The sequence below is a fragment of the Elephas maximus genome, chromosome 1, assembly GCF_024166365.1.
Source record: "Elephas maximus indicus isolate mEleMax1 chromosome 1, mEleMax1 primary haplotype, whole genome shotgun sequence".
Taxonomy (NCBI): Eukaryota; Metazoa; Chordata; class Mammalia; order Proboscidea; family Elephantidae; genus Elephas; species Elephas maximus.
The window spans coordinates 138692751-138707925 of NC_064819.1; the positions used below are offsets into that span (position 1 = coordinate 138692751).

At 37.7% G+C, this 15175-nt stretch overlaps 1 protein-coding gene across 11 annotated transcripts in view; it reads right to left on the minus strand.

The window, feature by feature from the left end:
• FILIP1 (filamin A interacting protein 1) overlaps positions 1 to 15175 on the minus strand; it is a 244741-nt gene that overhangs the window by 23219 nt on the left and 206347 nt on the right. The gene's annotated exons all lie outside the window — the stretch shown is intronic.

Genomic DNA, 15175 nt, shown 5'->3' on the forward strand with positions numbered 1-15175 from the left:
ATTGATTATCTCATTTTACTTGGAGTCCAAACAACTAAAAATACTGTCACAGAACCATAGACTAAGAAAGACACAAGGAGCTATCATCAATATAAATGGTCCATTTTCAGTTCCTTGATCTTAACTATCAGTGCTATATTCATTGAAAATATCAGTTTTTAATTCTAAACTTAAAATGTTAAAACTTCTAAAAATGTTTTTTAAGTATACTTTTTGTTTCCACAAAATGGTTACTATGCCTCTGTGCTGTTAGAAGCAATGAATTGGAGTGGCTAAAAATACAGCCTTTGGAGTCAGACAGAGAGTTTGAATTCTGGCTCTGCCACTTTGCAACCTCTGGCCAATTACTGAAACTCTCTCACTCTCAGTTTTCTCACCTGTAAAAGGAGGACGAAGGGATGCTAATAAATAATACCAACCTCAAAAGATAGTTTAGAAGATTTCGATAGAATTAAGTGCTGACATATAGATTCAATACGTGGATGTAACAAAACAGAAACAAATATAAAACCTGGAGCGTATGCTGTTCTTTCAGACTGAAGATTATCCAGTGTTTTTTTAGGTCGTTATTCTGTCTTTGATTGTAAAGCCCAGGGCATGAATCTTTCAGCCAGAGAAAAATCTACTGACCTGTAGGAAGTACTGTGAGGTAGAGCATGACCTTGGCAAAGTGCCACACTCATTCTGAGGACAAGGAATTTGGCTTTCAGGAAAGCCCATTTTTCCGGTCCTTCTAACTGTGATTACCCCACTCAATCTCTTTTTCTGGACACATTACTTGTTCCTCTCTTCCCTCTTTTATCATATCTTAAACTATCTTAGTTAAAGTGGACCTAACAGCAATACATGTCCCATTCTCTGCGTGCTCCCAAAATTTATTTTCCCAGATGGTATGATCAGATCCAGGTCCGTGGTAAAGTCACATGGGGAAGACTCAGTCAGGACAGCCTGCCAAACAGCCTTCCTCACCAGGTTACCTGCATTGAGCTTTGCATCTAAACTTCTACAGACAGGACATTGGGAATGGGAATGATGGGATGAATCATGAAGACTTTGCAAAAGGTAACTGGCATGGGCTTTGGGAATGACTACTCACAAGAGGAAAAGAGAGAAAGAAAGAAAAAAATTACTACAAGGCTTTAGGTCTGAATGATTGTGAATCATGGCACCTTTAACAGAGATAGGAAAAACATGTGGGAAAGAGATTTGGTTAAAAAAAAAAAAATTGAGGCAACAGCGAGACAGTCAAGTTGAAAAGTGTGCTAGGCAATTAGAAATGTAGTGTTTTGGAGATAAGACCTATCAATTTTATATTTCATATATATCTTAACTGATTTAGCCTAGTGCTTCCCAACGCCATTGCCCCAGTTCAAGCTTAAGCAACAGCCTCCTGACTCATTGCTTTACAATCTCAGCTGTACCACTTATTTGCCTTGAGATCTTGGACAAGTGACTTTATCTATATATGTTAACATTCACACCTATATAATAGGCATCAAAATAGTGCTTAAAAAACCAAAACCACTGCTGTTGAGTTGATTCCGACTCATAGCAACCCTAGAGGACAGAGTAGAACTGCCCCATAGAGTTTCCAAGGAGTGCCTGGGGATTTGAACTGCTGACTTCTTGGTTAGCAGCTGCAGCACTTAACCACTATGCCACCAGGGTTTCCAAAATAGTGCTTAACTCATAAGATTTGTGTGAGGTGCATATGAGTCAATATATGAAAGCACTTAAAGCAGTGCCTGGCACATAATAAGTATATGTCTATATATATTGCTGGTGGTGCAGTGGTTAAGTGCTTGGCTGCTAAACAAAAAGGTTGGCGGTTCAGAACCCACCAGCAGCTCCACGGGAGGAAAAAAAACTGGCAATCTGCTCCCATAAAGATTAGAAAACGGCCTAGGAAACCCTATGGGGCAGTTCTACTCTGTCATATAGGGTTACTATGAGTTGCAATTGGCTCAAGAGCATACAACAACGTGTGTATGTATATGTATATGGTTCTAACTCATGGCAACCACACGTGTTACAGAGTAGAACCGGTCTATAGGATTTTCTTGGCTGGATTTTTTTTACAGAAACCAATCACCAGGCCTTCCTTCCATGGCACCACTGGGCAGGTTTGAACAATTGACCTTTAGGCTAGTAGTTGAGCACAAGATTTTTTTTAATGACTTTTAGCTATCTTTATATCATTGTTATTATTCTCACCCAAATACAAACACTTATCAACTTATTATATTTTAATATCTGCCTATCTCTGTTAATACAAGTTCCGTGAAGGTCTGCCTTGTTTGCCCTCATAACCTAACACTATGCCTGCCATATAGGTGGTGCTCAAGAAATATTGACTGAATAGATAATTGAGAGGAAGAATGAATAAACAAATTGGAGCTAGAAACACAGATTTAGAAGACAACTATATAGAGATAAGGTACGTAAAGCCCCACACAATGCTGAGCTAAGTATAAATTTTTGTTGAATGGATATTAAGGTTGTTATCAGGCCAGTTATTTGATATTAATATTGGCTATTAGACAATGGGAGCCCTGGTAGCACAGTGGTTAAGTACTATGGCTGCTAACCAAAAGGTCAGCAGTTAGAATCTTCCATCCCTCCTTGGAAACCCTATGGGGCAGTTCTATTCTGGCCTATAGGGTCTCTACAAGTCAGAAACGACTCGATGGCAATGGGGTTGGTTTTGGTTTATTAGACAATGAGTGTCTCTGAATCTAGTGAGTAACGGCCTTGAGGAATGTGGTCATTCTAATTGTCAGTCCCCTAGAAAAGAGGGGACTGGGAAACCTCAAATGAGAAAAGGAGCCCTCTTCATGGGGGCTGAGCAAACTATCCCTGAATATCTGTCTTTAGTACTGGAGAGTGAACAACCTCCAGACAACCTACAAAATGGCTTTGGAAATATCAGAACCCTGAACAATATTTTTAGATCAAACGGAGTTGAGGCTTTTTGCATCTCTCACAGGTTTTTGTGTTCAGTTGTTTGTGTGCCTTTGTTTGTGTGCTTTTGTTCTTTTTTAAAAAAAGTTCCAATCTCTGCTACAGTGAAAAATGGGAAGGGATTTGATGCAAATTGAACCTGAGCTCTTTGTTGGTACAGCAGGCCCTGGGATCTAATGAGAGAACAATGATAATTAAAATGAAAGGAATTCCAGGAGGAAGAAGAACAGAGGTGATGTAGAGCCATCTTGTCAGTCATTCCTCCCTACACGGATACTCTTGCGTGCTAAAGCTTGATGATTCTTGGATTTTTATTTCAATAAGGGAGGGGATATTCCCTTAGACATGGAATAAACAAGAACTCCAAGGAAGAAAACATGTAGAAAGAAAAAAAGTGGACGGAGAAAAAAGCTTTGGGAAATGCCTAAAATTAAGGGGTAAAAAGAATGAGAAGGAGCCACCAAAGGCCAATCCAGAGTGATATGAGGAGAGAGAAGAACAAGGAGCAACATGGTAGTCAAAGGTAGAGAATTTCAGAAGGCAGGGATAGGTACTTGTCTCACTTTATCTACCTCCCCAATCAATTTAGCATTCTACTGTGGGGTGTTTTTTCTTCCTTTCCCTATGTCTAGAAATTCTTATTTTACATAACACAAGCATTAACATGTAACTGTTCACAAAACAGAATGAATATGGCATATTACGTCCCATTTTCCTAATTTATGCTTCAATTAATTTTCTCTACATTATTGGGCACTCTTGTCCATGTAATTATGCTATTTAAAAGGCAGAATAAGAAAATTTTAGTGTTGCTAGTGCCTACTAAACTTACCATCTCTACTCCACTCACTTCTCTGCCCACCTTGCTATTTTCCAAAAGTCCCCAGGAACTCTGATTCTAAATATAATTAGCATAAAAAGGAAACAAACCAGAAGCCCAAGGCTGAGAAGATGAATTAGTACCCTGATTCTCCTCAGCAGTTACAGGCAAAGCCGTAAGTATCTTAAAATCAAATTTATTTTTGGCAAGTTCTTAATTTTCTCCAAGCATTTATCTTATATAGTGGACAAAGGAAGACCAGTAAATGATCTAATAGGTTTTTCAGAATTCTTTTGCCTTTCTTAACAATCATTCTTAAACATATTCCTCATTTCTCTTTTCATACTTTTATAACTATATATGTTTTTATCTTGCAATCTGTAATTTAAAAACGTGTATTTATTTATTTAATGATTATAATTATTTAATTTATATGTTATAAAATTATCTTATATGTCTACATTTTATTTAATTATAGTAATTACTTATTAATTATTCACAAATTTAATTATATTCAATTAGAAGAGTATAAAAGTACAGGCCCAAATGTCCTATATTATGGTCGTTGATGATGTGTACATTTACCAAGATTCATCAAATTGTACACTTAAAATTGGTGAATTTGTTGTATGCGAATTATATCCCATTAAAAAATACAGCAAGAAAAATAATATAAAAAGCCCTGGAATGTGTTCAGATGTTAGATAAAGGGAGATAGGTTAAAAATAAACATTATAAAAGAATGACTTAAAATACGATAGAAAACATAAAATAGGTTACGAATCTTGAGATAGAAAGGGGTGAAAGCAGAGGTGGGGAAGATAAAGAGAAGGTTGACATTTTTAGGTGAGGCTAGGGGACCAAAAAGAAATACACTTTTAGGTGAGGCTAGGGAACCAACAAGAAATACTGTTCTGGGAAAGTGATGTTTCAGGTCCTAGAAAACCTCTCGTTCTAATACCATTTCAAGAGGCTCCTAAAAGCTATCCCAGATTCCAATCTTTCCTAACACCTTTTTTTTTCCCTCAAATAAGGGGTAGAAGAAAGGTGTTTAATCATAAAACATCTTTTTTACTGAATGCTTATTACATTCTAGGCAGTATGTGAAGTGCTTTATAGTTTCATTTTAGTTTTCACAACAACGTTTTGAGCAAGGCATTACTATGCCATGTTATAAATAAGGGAAAGTATCTGACTTAATCAAGGGTGAGGTTGGGATTCTGACCCAGGTCTGTTTGACCACAACCAGTATGCTTTTAACAACAATGCTATTCCTCAAATAGAAATTGTTTGAACCACTTAAATTTGCAAGACTTTGTGTTTGTTTAGATTAACTTCACCTTGCTTGATTCAGTCTATTTTCCCAGAATTGCCAAGGTCCCTTGGATGCTGTCACCCAACATATCAGCCTTTCCCTAGCATTGTGTCATTGATAAAATGACCTGCAATTATTAAAGAAAAAGACAGGTCAATGGACAGAGACCTTCAAAACATTCTCAAGATCTCCCTCCTGCTGACATCAATCCATTCAGTAGCATGGACATTGTCATTCAATTAGCTAGGAGCCCACTGGGCTATTCATTATCTCTTCATCTCTTCTGAGTTCTCAATCTTCCTCTACAAGCCTGTTCCAACTATGTCTTTCCCATGTAAATGACAGTCCATGACAACCACATCCTTCCAATTGCTTAGGACCAGAATCTAGAGTCATCTTTGACTCCCCTCTTTCTCCTATACCCCACATTCAATTCCTCAGCAGATCTTGTTAACACTACCTCCAAAATCTATTCCGAATGCTTCTCATCTCCTCCATTGCTACCATCCTGGTCCAAGCCACCATCACCTCTTATCCAGATAATTGTAATAGCCTCCTAGCTGACTGCCAGCTTCCAGTCTTGCCTGCTTTCAGTCTGTTCTTTGCCCAGAAGCCAGAGTAAGTCTATAAAAAAGGTAAATCAGATCTGTCACTCTTCTGCTCAAAGCCTTCCAATAGCTTCCCATTTCAGTCTGAGTAAAATCAAATTATCGCAATGGCCTAAAAATGATCACACCTTTCCTTTTACATTTCTGACTTCATCTCTTAAAACTCTTTCCCTCACTCATTCCATACTAGCTGTGACTTTGTCACTGTTCCTAAAATACTACAGGCATGGTCTAGCCTCAGGACCTTTGCATTTGCTGTACTCTCTTCCTGGAAGACTCATCCCTCAGATGTTCTAATGCATCACTCCCCAACTTCCTTTAAATCTTTGCACAAATATTACCTTCTCATTGAGGCCTCCCTTACCCACTCTATTCTAAACTGTGCCTTTCACAATAAAACCTCCTATTTCCTTTTCCTGCTTTATTTTTATTCATAGTACTTATTATTATCTAACACACTATATATTTTACTTATCCTTTTTTTTTTTCTTTTTACTGTCTTCTCTAACACCTTGAAAAGAGAAATTTTTCTCTATTTTATTCACTGTTATGTCTCTGGCACCCAGAACATAGCCCATTCTGAGCTCTCTGAATATTTGTTGAAGACTATAACAAGCCGTTTCCAAAGTCTTACTAACATTCAAATACACTTGGCCAAATTACTTAACTTCTTTGTGCCTCAACTTTCTCATTTGTAAAATCGAGGAAATGATAGTACCTTCCTCATAGGGCTGTTGTAAGGATTAAATGGAATGATACATGCAAAGTGTTCAGACAGGTAAACCTGGAGCTGGGAAGATGAATCTAGGTCAGAGATACAGATTAGGAGTCACTGTGACTGGTGCAATCTAAAGCCATAAAGCCATAAGAGGGAATAACTAGAAGGTGTGTAGAGAGTAAAAGGAGTAAGGACAGAGAAAGGACACGGATACTAAGGAAATGAGCAAAGACCAAGAAACTTAACGAGTGAGCCTGAGCAAGGGTGGCCAGAGGGACTAGAGAGAACCAAGTGACAATGGACTCACAGAAGCTGAGGGGTAGGGAGAAGATAAAGGAACGATAGTGCCAAATGCTCTGGAGAGATCAAGTAAGGGAAGAACAGGGAAATCCATTGTTTTAATTTAAACAACAACAACAAAAAAAACTTTTCCATGGGATATGCCAATATGCCAATCATCAATTACCTTCGTAGGAACTGTTTTAATGGTGTTAGGGACAAAATACAGGTTAAACTTAGCCAAAGGGGGAAAAAAAAGGAGGCAAGTAGCTGAGAGTGATCGTTTGAGATTTTGATTGTAAAAAGAAGAAACAGGGACATAGACACAGGAAACAGGGTAGGCTCACTATTTTAACCTTTTAAAAAGTACATACAATGGAAAGAACATGTTCCCACCTAACTTTAAATCTCTTTGTTTCTCTTTATAGAAATAATCCAGCTAATAAAAAAAAGAACTAATAGTAGAACATTTTGATTAATAAATAAAGAATTATAAAATATTATCATTTTGCAGCCCCCAAATGAAATAGTAGATGTAGGTAATGTTCATCAATGTCTCTCAAAAAGAGAGACAGCTAGGTATTGTCTACATACGTACATACCTCCACCAGTGAAATATTCTTGCTGAAAAAAATTGAACCCCAGAGCATCAGTGCTGTCTTTTCTCCCTTTAGATGTTACCACTTGCCACCATCTTACTCCATCAGGCCCCATTCTGAAACACTGATATCACCTTACAAGTCATCCTAGGCTCATTTCAACTTGTACACTTGGCCAGATCATTGTAATTTTCCTTCTCAGCACACTATTTCTGCTTTTCTTCACTCTCCCTGTACATGCACCTCTCTGTCCTTCAAGAGAAAGGGCAGGTTAAAACTAGCAATGGCATGATAGTAATTAAAGATGAATGAACCTCAAAAGAGTCAAACTTGCATGCAGTTCAAAGTCTTTAATTACAATGCTTTTTTTTTTTTTTTTTTTTAACCAATGAGAGCAAAATACAGAGCTAAGCAGCTTGGTAGCATGATAGGACATGGTTTTATCAAATGACTCAGGAAGAACTCTTAAACTTTTTAATAAATCATCTCAGTTCTTCTGCATAGTGACTATTTTAATAATTACTATCCAGAATTAATCTAATGTCCCTGATACACTGTGCAAAGCTGGGATTAGGGTGAGATGAGTAAGGCTAGGTTTTATAACTGTAGGGTCACATCCCACCTTTTTGAAATTTTAATATTTTGTTCATCATGGATTTTTTGCATTAATTTTTATTTTTAAAGACTATTGCATCAAAATATTATGTATCTTGATTACTGAGGTGTTTGGTGTCCTCTTAAATTTTGTACCCAAGATGAGTGCTTCACTTGCCTCACCCTGGTCCAACCTCTGATAACTGAGTGCTAATCATTTTTTATATGTAAAAATAAGGCAAGTCAAAAGAACACACACTTTTGAACTTTGTTTTTGTTTTGTATTTCTTAGTAGTAGAGATGAATTTATAAAGGCACTTGTATACTTTTTCCTCTTCCCTTCTTGTGAAGACCAGCAGTCCTCTTCCCTTCTTGTGAAGACCAGCAGTATTTTAGAGCAACTGATCTCAGATTTTTAACCCTGGCCCAGTTTAGTGGGACAGAAGATTTATCTCATGCAATCCCACTCTGAAAAAGAACTTGGTGATAAAAAATTGAAAGGGAAGAAAATAAAATCAGTATACTTATTGCTAGCAGCTTTTATGAACTGTTTTACTTCATAAGAGAAGGTGCTGATGTTATACACATGATTTTGTATTATAAAATTATAACCCATAAATAAATAATCCAGTAATTTTCTTACATTTGGTCCAAGTAATTCAAATAGAAGATACACAAAATAAGTCTGAGGCAGTTTACTCTTCATCAGATGTTGAGGGGATTATGCATAATTCTACTTTAGAATGGCCATACTCATGATGTGCCTTAAAGTCTACTTGCTGGAAGTTATAAACCAAGGATACATATTATGGACCAACAACCCCCAGCCAACTAAACTGATTATGAAGTTTAACCAATAATAATTTATCTTTAAAATGCATGGATGGCAGCAACTGAAAACCATGAAAAACTCTTGACTGATAAATTATTCTTCTTGAAGATTATGAGATTTCCCACTACCAAGTGAGCACATGCTCAGTAAGCATTTGCAACATTGGGGGCAGCCAGACTCCGTGGTAAAATACTTGCTTCATCTTTAAGGAAAATCTAATAACATGCTAATTTAAATTTATAAATGCTACACTTATAAATAAATCACTTAGTATTTACTAGTAAAGAGCTCTTAGAAAAAGAAAAAAAAAAAAAAGTTGCCCTTGAGTTGATTCCAACCCATAGCAACCCTAGAGGACAGAGTAGAACTACCCCATACGGCTTCCAATTGGGACTGGTGGATTTGAACTGCTGGCCTTTTGGTTAGCAGCCATATCACTTAACCTCTGTGCCACCAGGGCTCCCAAAATAGCTCTCAGTCATAAGTAAAAATTAAAGTCTAGAGAATTGTTTGTCATTTGTTCATAAGAACCATAGAAATGACTGTCATTTTCTGATTGGCTGCCCATCAGGAGGGTCACTGTTTGAGATGTTGCTCTCTGACCACACACTCTAGTGGGAAGCTCCTTGACTCATATAGAAAAAACCATGATTCATTATTCTACTCAATAATTCTACAAAGATAGGTTGAATGCCCTGCATTGCCAGTATATTAGGTGTTAGGAGTAAAAAATAAAAATAAAAACATGTATCTAGTTAAATACACAATTTCAATACCATGTACAAAGTGTCATTTATGCTTTAAATATAGGCTACTTAGGGACACCCAAGGGTGTAGATGGAGGAGGAAGTTGTTCAGGGCTTTTGCAATTGTCTTTCCCAATATGCTTCCTCTGCTATCAGAGGTGCAGCCCATGTGACACCTCTGTGAACCAGCCCCATGCTGGGGTGCCTGGCTTGATATGATGAGTGAGAGCTAGATTTCAGTTCCCCTTTTTTCATTGGTCAGGTGCCCCTGCAGGCTACAACTTGCATCACTGTACATAGTAGTGCTATGGGCTCTTCTTTCTCATCTTTCAGGTTTCACTTCGCATGCCCCTCCCCAGAAAGGCATTTCTGACTACTTTATTAAAAATAGTTTGCCCAGTCATTCTCTATCATGTCATCCTATTTATTTCCATCACTGCACTTTTACTGTGTGAAATCATCTGGTTTATTTATTTGTAAGCTCCGCAAGGGCAGGGCCCATGGCTAAACACCAGCCCCTGCACACAGCCTGACACTGAGTAGGTACTCAGTAAATATTTATTCAATGAATGAATGAACAAAAGGAAATGATATTCCACACAGAGGAAAAAGTATCAATGGCAAGAAAACTGAACCTCATGCAGAACGGCAGAGTCAAAGTCAAAGCACACAGTGGGAGACGGAAAAATGTCAAGCAATAAGAAGGTGGAAGTCAGATCATCAAGCATCTTGTATGTCATCCTAAGGAGTCTGGGCTCCATTTTGAGGGTTATTCAGAGCTCTTGAAGGATTTAAGGAGAGGGATAATGTCATTTTTGGATTTTAGAACTCTGTAACTGTAATGTGGTATATGGACTGCAGAAGGGGGAGACTAGGGGCAGGAACACCAGTTATGAAAGTATTGCAATTTTTCAGGCAAAAAAGAGAGAGAGAAAAAAGGATGATTAAACGAAGATCACAATAATAATGAGAGAAAAGGAGAGGACTACAGGGATAATTATGAAGTATAATTGACTGGTTTTGAATGTTAAGTTTAAAGTAGAAAGAATTATATAGGATTACCCCTGCATTTTGACATGGGTGAATGATTTGTGTCACTTCTTAATCATACTGCCCCATTAGCATCACATCCTAGCCAAGTGATCTAAGTCCTACCGTTTGGAATCTTAGGGAGATAGTTACAATGTACCTGCTGCCCATATTTTTCTCAAGAACCTATGACTTGAGCAGAGGGCAAAATTAGTTCTTTGAAAAGTCAACTCAGCTGAGTGAGCATGGGCAAGAGGAATTTCCAAGTCTTCTCTTTTCTGGTATTAATGCCTTTTTGAAATGTTCTTTTTTAGGTCTCAATTTTCTCCATCTTTGAAAAAAAAAAGGATTACAGTTTTCTTTTATAAAATTTTGAATGATGCAAACAAAGGCTCTGAGCTTCTTGGTAAAGAAGGGTTTTTCATTATAGACATTGATTCATTTTATGAATCAGTGCTATGTACAGTTGTAGAAAAACATGTATTGAAGTTATTAAACTAGCTATCAATTTGTATATTTTATTATTTTAATGACCACCAAAATATATACTTCTCATTGTTATTCTTTGGGCTGCATATTTTCCACTTATTTCTCCAGGTCTTCTGTTCACTCTTCCCAACCTTGCTCTGTGGTCCATGACATTGACCTTTAGGGACTATATTAACAAACTCCTTCTGCTTCAAGTAGGGTTTAGTCAGTAGGAGGCACTGATGGAACACTGGAGTGAGTCTTGGACATTTGGCTTGTACTAAGGACCACTGCCCAGTTAGGTGGCCCTCTCCTACATATACAGTTACTCCTTTTAGGTTGTTGCTGTTATTATTGCATGCCGTGGAGGAGTTGATTCTGACTCACAGCGACCCTATAGGATAGAGTAGAACTGCCCCCATAGGGTTTCTGAGGCTATAATCTTTACAGGAGCAGATCGCCAGGTCTTTTCTCCCATAGAGCAGCTAATGGGTTCAAGCTGCCGAACTTCTGGTAAGAAATCCAGCGTTTAACCATCGCGCCATCAGAGCTCCTTCCTTTTAAGTTAAGGGATGTTAAAAGCTCCAGCTATTACCGTTGTTATTGTCAGTAGCTGTCGAGTAGATTCCAGCTCATAACAAATTCATGTGTACAGCATAGAACTGCTCCAAAGGGTTTTCAAGGCAGGTTGCCTTTCCGAAGCAGCTTGCCAGGACTGTCTTCCAAAGTGCCTCGGGGTGAATTGGAACCGCCAACCTTTCAGTTAGTAGTCTAGTGCTTAACTGTTTGTGCCACCCAGGGACTCCCCACCTATTACTGTTGTTATTGTTAGGTGATATCAAGTTGATTCCAACTCACAACGACCCGATAGGATAGAGTAGAACTGCCCCATAGGGTTTTCTAGGCAATAATCTTTATGGGATCAGACCACCACATCTTTCCTGCAGAGCAGCTGGTGGGTTGGAACCAATGAAATTTCAGTTAACAGCTGAGTGCTTAACTACTGTGCCACTAGGGCTCTCCCACCTATTGCTAACCCTGGGAAACTGCATCATCTTTTATTGTCTTCCTTACACCCACCCAAACATTTGTGACTCTCTTAAATTACCTGGTTTCAGTACGCCACCTGGGTTTTACTGGAACCCTGAATGATATGTTACTGAATAGATTATACACTTTGTAGGTAAATTACAAACCTCAGGGTCACTTTCCCTCTCTACACCCAACACACAACTTTATACACATTATAGTTTCTCCTAAAACAGATTTGGAATAGAGGAGAGAGAGTGACCGTTGAGGGTGGATCAAGGAAGAGTTGAAAAGGGAAGGATGAGTGGTTTATAGCCACATACTCACAGCTATGGGGGGAAGGCGGAAACAGGAACAAAAACAAAAGTAAAGCTGAAAAAAGAAGGTGGGCGAGTTCCTCCTTTCCCTCAGAACAGACAGTAAGGTACTGTCATCTGTCCCTACTTAATGCTAGGCAGCAGGGCAGGGTCTTGCATTGGATTCCATGATAGTTCTGAAGCCTAGTTGCCTACTTTCCTCATTTTATACAGTAGGATATTTAGAGCTAGGAAACTTCTGTTTCAATAAAAATAAAGACCACAAATACTGAAAGCTCAATGGGCATATTCAGGAGATGAAAACATGTAACTCCTGATTAAAGGACCAAATATGAAATCATATGTAGTAATTTGGGTAGAAAACTTATCTCTGTAACTCAAACATGCCAATAATTTTCACCAGTAGTAAGTATATATATATTTTTTCTACACCTGTCATTTCAAAATTTACCCTCAGTGTAATAGTTCACAGTTCATGGTCTCAAGCCAGACTGTTGTTAGGTGCCGTGGAATCAGTTCGACCTCATAGTGACCCTATGTACAACAGAACGAAACAGTGTCCAGTCTTGCAGCATCCTCACAATTGTTATGCCTGAACCCATTGTTGCAGCCACTGTGTCAATCCATCTCATTGAGGGCTTCCTCTTTCATTAGCCCTCCACTTTACCAAGCATGATGTCCTTCTCCAGGGATTGGTCCCTCCTGATAACATGTTCAAAATATGTGAGATGAAGTCTCGCCATCCTTGCTTCTAAGGAGCATTCCGGCCAGACTACTTGGACTTAAATCCAGTTCTAACCTAACCCATTGCTGTCGAGTCAATTCTGCTGCATAGTGACCTATACCGCCTATTAACTTGGGCAAATTTCTAAAGTTATCACTGCCTCAGTTTTCTCCTCCATAAAAGTAGGGTAATAATTGTATCTAATTCACAAGGTCGTTGTCAGAATTACATGAATTATTATACGTAAAGGATTAAGTACTCATTAAATGTCAGATGTTATTAGTAATAATGCTAAATTGAAACTTACTGCCAATTTGTGTCTTCCCCTTACCTCCCCATGGGAATAAATTCTTCAAAGACAGTGGGGAGGGCGGAGGCAAAGTGAACAGATGCTTCTATTGGTGGAATGGAAGAAAAAAATAACTTCACTCTTGAAACATGAAAGTGTTATTGTTTATCTTGTGGGCATGGATTAGTAGTTTCTACCCACAACAACATGCCTTTTATTGTGTCAACATACTTCCTAAATTGTTCAAAGTACTTTTCAAACATCTTCTCAGATGGGTCAATTGAAATCTTTTTTAAACAGTAAAAAGCAGATACTAAGTACTCTTTCTTTCGTATGTTGTTTTATGTGGTTTTTAAAGAATAAGCCAGGTTAATTAATTTACTTAATGATTTTCACTACGTACATACAGGAAAAGCCATGAACCAGAGACGTTTGTCACCTAAAGGTGTTGCCTTGGGCTCTTGCTTCCAGGTGGCCTTTCCTAGCCTATGCCCAAAGAACATGTCACTCAGTTTCATCACACCTAATTATCAGATGCTCCATCCAGGTAACACTCATGCATTAGCACAGGAATCTCCCTCCAAATGGAAGAACTTCCCTAGGGAGGCCAGACAGTAGGGAAGTTATTTCGGCAGGAGGAGTTTACGTCCTGAAATCACAATGCCAGGGTGTCCTTCCACATGCTTCAGTAGAGGGGCCTCTCCACTGTAGGATGCGCTTGTGCTCACACTGAACGTAAGGGGAAGAGCTGAGAGCATGAATCAGATTTCCTGACACTTCAAACAAGCTGAAGACCATCCACAAGGTACAAATATCCCTCCTTTTACACTGTGCATGCATTTATAGGGTGCTGGGCAAAAGTGACGGTTTGAAGCATATGCATTATGATTTTACACTTATGCATTATGATTTTACACTTTTACATTATGAAGGTTCACAAAATAAAAACATATTCTACAGTAAAACTTTTCTTTAAGATACTATTAATCTAATTTGACTTTTGGGTAATTCTAATTTCATAAATGAGATTTGTTTAAAATAATGTAGCAAACCAACTTAAGTATATAAATCATTTATAGTAGTATATCTCCATGCATTTAAATGCTCAGAAAAATAATCCTTTCCTTCTTTAAAATTGTGCATTTACTTTATTGCCATTGTATCTAAAGTTCTTTTAAAAACTTTTAAATACCAGCTTATGTGAAATTATGTAAACATTTATCTAATTATTTTATCCAGTTTTGGAACAATTTTAAAGCTAATGATGGGAAAAGTAAAAACAACACTCCCAAGCCCCAAACCATTAGTTTTGTATTGATCCTGACTATAGTTAATCTAGAGAAAAGGGAATGTAAGCATCCTTCTGTTGTAGGAAGGATATTTAGTTTTACAAGTAAACATTAGTTTGTTTAGTCACATGGAATTAAGAATCCAAGCAGATCTGTGTAGTAAACTCAAGATTTTCATAACTTTAAAAACAGAGACAAAACACCATTAACGATCAATGTTCCACAAAATTAAATCTACACAAATGAAAACCATACCATCTGCCCTGTGTTCAAAGTTCTATGAAGCAGGTCATGTGAATCTGAAATCATGCTATAAAAATTTGATTTTGGCCAAGTGAAGTTCTTTTGTGAAAGGCTCACAGTACCCTTCAGCTCTACTGAACAGTAAATACAAGCTATTTATTTTGATACACTCTGCTGAATTCAGACAATGTTTTTTGGGTTTTTTTTGCCATTTTGAAAAATTATTTAAATTGAACTTTTTACACAGTTGTTTAACATAGTCTCAACTTTAATTTCATTCCCACTTTGAAATCAAACTTCCTATTTGCATTATTA